Genomic DNA, 5039 nt, shown 5'->3' on the forward strand with positions numbered 1-5039 from the left:
AATATAAAATATTATTTACATCAAATAACTTTTTCCATAATTATACAAGTTTAGGACCAGACCCACCATTCTTAGTGCTTCTTATTTATAAGAAGCACTAAGAATAGTGGATCTAGTCCTAAAACTGGTATAATTATGAAAAAAGTTATTTGTTGTAAATAATATTTTTTGCTTTTTTCATAATTATTGAAATTTAGGACCAGACCCACCTTTCTTAGTGCTTCTTAATTACTATCCCAAATTTTCAACTTGATGTGGCGCTGGTCACGTGACCTACTCATCACATGGCCTTAATTATATAGTCAATTTCTCGACATTTCAAAACACCCTGACAACATTTATAGACGTGTTTTTTTTAAGTCTATTTTTGTACTACTTGCATAGTATCGTCCCGGTCGTGCAGCCAACGTTCTGCCATATTGGGCGAACCACCGGCTGCCTGTACTGGTGGGCATTACTGGGCCAGTACTGCGCCGGTGGTGAACTCCGGCACACCACCCACATTTCCGCCTTGGAACATGAGTAACTGTTCTGTTTTGAAAATTCACATAAAAATACAATTTTTCCTTTTAAAAAACATTGTTTGAATTTTAATGTTAAATAAAATTAGTGACCATCACAAAAAATATGCCAATCGCTGGCGAAACGCCCGTACCAGCATTTCACTAGATATGTATAGTGTATACCACTCCTAAGCCAGCAGTATAATGCCGACCGTTGGCTGAACTCTTACGCCAGTAGTAGACACAGTATTACGTCAACCGTTGGCTGTACTCTTATCTACGTTGTCAATCAGCACTTGAAGTTATTATGTGGCCAGAACTACACCAATCACTGGCGAAACACCGATGCCGGTATTTAACCAGTAATGCATATTAATCTTAAGCCAGTAGTACACCAGTATGATGCAACCGTTGTTTCAACGCTTGTGTCAGTATTTTACCTGTAATGCGTATCAGTACTACAAAAGTAGTATATCAGTATCACGCTAACCGTTGGCGGAACACCCGTGCCGACATTACACCAGTAATAAAGGTCAGTACGGGGCCAGTTGTGAACCAGTATACTGCTAACCATTGATTGAACTCTTGTGTCAGTATATGTTACCAGTAATATGTATCAGTACTGTGCCCGTAGATTACCAGTATCACGCCAACCGTTGTCGGAACTTCTGTGCCGGTATTTCACCAAAGGTGACGGTCAGTACTGGGCCAGTGGTGAATCAGTATGGCGCTAACCGTTGGCGGAATTCCTGCGTTGGTATTCTACCAGTAATGACAGTCAGTACTGAGCCAGTAGTAAACCAGTACTATGCCGATGGTTGGCAAAGTACTAACAGACAGTACTGGTATTTATTCTGAATTACAACTGGTATGGTACTGCGCCGGTCGTGAACTTTGGCTAATATCCGACTTTTCCCCCTGGGTAACGGCTTCAGTTAAAATTTCATTATTCAACAACTATTCATTTCTCCACTTTGAAATTTTTACAGCATTTTCTGGAATATGTTAGGAATATTAAACCAAAAAGTGAAAAAATTAGGTCCTTCTTTTTAGCAATCTTTGTTTATAAAAATGCCTCATTTATTTATGAAAATTCAATGAAGCAATTTTTCAGTATACTTCATTTCGAAGTTCGAGATCCACCGCATATTAGATCAAATATTTTCATTTTTTTATAAATACTTTATCAGTTATAAAAAAGTTAAGACGATCACTTTTTTCAACAGGATAATTTGAAAAAATTTATTTCTCGTAAATTTTGCATATCACATTGAAATAAAAAAATACGTATTAAATATTGTTCAACAAAGAACGAAAAAAAATGTTTCACGCAAAAAAAATGTAGGGGGTAAATCTTCCGTGGAATGACTCATTTATTAATTCATCAGGACAAACTTCGAATTGTTCATTTATTGTTCTGTTTTAAAATCATTGCAAATATGTTCAAAACAAGGTTGTGAAGATCTCGTTATATGTATACGATTTTGTTGGTACTTTAAGTCCTCGAGTCGAAATTTTAATGTTATTTATGCGTTGCATAATTCCAAATAGAACCAATTTAGTCCTGTATAGCCCGCTATGTTCTCTTTTGAATCCCGTTAGCCCTATTTTAGCCCTATTTAGAACCTTCTAAAATTTGCATACTCGTATTTTTCAAGTTACTTATGAGACCTCCAAACTCTGTGAACTTTATTTATTTAATAGTTTTAGATGTTAATTTTGTTTATTTATTTAAATAAGACCTTTCAGTCATATGTAACCCTAGATGTCCTCTTCTCATTCTCTTAGGACCTATCTAATTATTCTATTTCTATATGTAAGTGATTCAATATTGATGATTAAATTTGTTAATCCTTAGTTAAAACATTTATGGATAATGTTAGGCACAGTAGTGCTAGAGAGAACACAAAGGAGAATATCAATTAACTGGTATAACTTAAGATGATTTCTTATCTTCTCACTCTGTCTACTTTAAATCTGCAGCTGTGAGTTATTAAAAGAACATTTATTTCATTCAAAGGGAACGTCAGTTCTTTCTTGAATGCTTATTCAATCAGGTATTACGACGTTCTCTTACATCAAAGGTAGCGTTTACTTTTAAAAATGAAATAAAATATAGATTCTTCAATATCTGCGTTTAATAATATTTTTGCTTTTTCAAAACGTCAGAAAAAATAATATAAATTTTTATAATGAATCTCTTAAATTTAACTTAGATTATTTAAAAGTACTGAAAAATGATCCTATCTCCTTACATACATTCTAGAAAGATTCTAAGAGTATCCTCCTTAATGATAGAAATTTTTTCTATAGAAGATTTCTGAATATTTAGAAACTTTTTATCAAAATATCTTTTAACGTACAGCCCATTTTTCTGAACATGTTCACTAGTTAAGGGGAATGAGTTTTTCGTTTCAAAACTGATAATGCAGATTGTTCAAATAAATTCCAGGGGCGGACTTTGCTGAATCGACAAATTCATATTCATGCAAAATTTATGTAAATACGGGATCCAACATTCTTGCCACCCTTTTGCTGGAAGGCTGTGACATATGCCTAAGAAAATATACTTTTTAAATATACTTTATTAAAATATACTTTTTAATTAAACAACCTCATTATTATTGAACCTGAAAAAATGAAGATTTAAAAATATAAAGCAACAAAATCTTTCAAAATCGCAACTAAAAGTAGCTCTTATTTTTCACTAAAAAGGATAACTCAACCAAAAATGTAAAAGTTAAAATTTCACAACAAAAATGAAATATATTACAACAACAAAAAAGACGAATTTTCAACAAAAGAATTCCAATTTCAATCAAAAAGATGATATTCTAACTAAAGTGATAATTTTTTCCCACCAAAAAGACGAATTTTCAACAAATAATAATTTCTTAATTAAAGAAAAAAGTTCAACAAATCTGCTGAATATTTAAACTAAATAAAGATCATTTTTCAGCTTTTTTCAGGTACAAAAAATAATTGAACAAAAACGATTCATTTTCAACAAAATAGTTCAATTTTCAAACATAGATATAAACTCTTAAAAAATTTACAAAATAGATCAACTTTTGCCGAAGTAGCTGAATTTTCAATTGAAAATACATTTTTGCCAAATTAATTATAATTTCAACCAAAATGATGTATCTTCAATAACAACAAAATTTATTGTTGAAAAAAGTTAGTTCAATTTTCAACAAAGAAAAATGAATTTTTAACGAATAATGCAATAGTAGTAGACATTTCACCCCAAAAATGTTTAAATTTTAAAAGTATATAAACTCATCGAAAATATTTGTGCTTCGTGCACCGAATTTCGATAACCAAGACGCTCATCTGGGCACACCGAAAATATTTGTTCTATCCTCAACGAATTTCGGAGAAATTATATGGGGGCCTATTAAGAATTATCTAACGAAAAATTTCATATATCAGATATATAAGTTCGGCACCCCTAACACACCCCCACGACTACATGAAAACTACCCCTAAAACCAAAAATGTCAATACTTCATGAAATCGACTTTTTGAACACTGTATTCTCGATTTTTTCCTTAAAATTATTAATATTGGTCTAGTAGAATATTTATTATCATTGCTTGATTAATTTTTAACTATTTAAAAAAATGGAATTTGTTTAAATTTTTTTTTTGAAAATTCGTTTTTTCACTTAAAAATTATTACTATTGGTCTAGTGCAATATTTATTAATATTAGTTTATTAATTTTCAATTATTTAAACAAATGGAATTTGTTTACATAATTAAAAATTAATGAACCAATATTGATAAATATTCCACTAGACCCACATTAATCATTTTTATTTTAAAAAAATTCGAAACGAAAATATTTTGACAGATTCCATTTGTTTAAATAATTGAAAATGAATGAACTAATGTTAATAAATATTCCACTAGACCAACAATAATATATTTTAGGGAAAAAACTTTCGAACAGAAATTATTTAAACAAATTCCATTTGTTTGAATAATTAAAAATTAATTAACCAATGATAATAAATATTCCACTAAACCAATATTAATAATTTTATATAATTTTTGTTAAGACCTATACCGCCTATACCTATATCGTATAGGCCTTAACAAAATTTATTTACTACTTATCGCAAAAATATATACATTAATAATTTTTTGTGGAAAAAAGACCAGAATCAGTGCTCAAAAGGTCGATTTCATGAAGACTTGACATTTTTGTTTTAAGAGTAGTTTGCAGGTACCCGTGGGGGTGTGCTACGGGTTTAAAACCCATATGTATGATACATGAAATTCTTCATTGGATAATTCTCTACAAGCCCCTACCCAGTGGGCACAAAACTTGGCGACGTCTTTACATCTTTTCGACAAATTCACGACATCCTATGTCCATGTCGTTACGGTGTTTTTGCGAAGTCTGGAAGATGTCGTCAGAGCATACGACGTACGAGGGTAGTTCAATAAGTCCTTAGAATGACCAACATATGGCGCGCGAATCGCTCCAAATCATCTGTTTTCAGTCAGCACCACTCCCGACTAGATAT

Source organism: Belonocnema kinseyi, chromosome 9 (assembly GCF_010883055.1).
Source record: "Belonocnema kinseyi isolate 2016_QV_RU_SX_M_011 chromosome 9, B_treatae_v1, whole genome shotgun sequence".
Lineage (NCBI taxonomy): Eukaryota > Metazoa > Arthropoda > Insecta > Hymenoptera > Cynipidae > Belonocnema > Belonocnema kinseyi.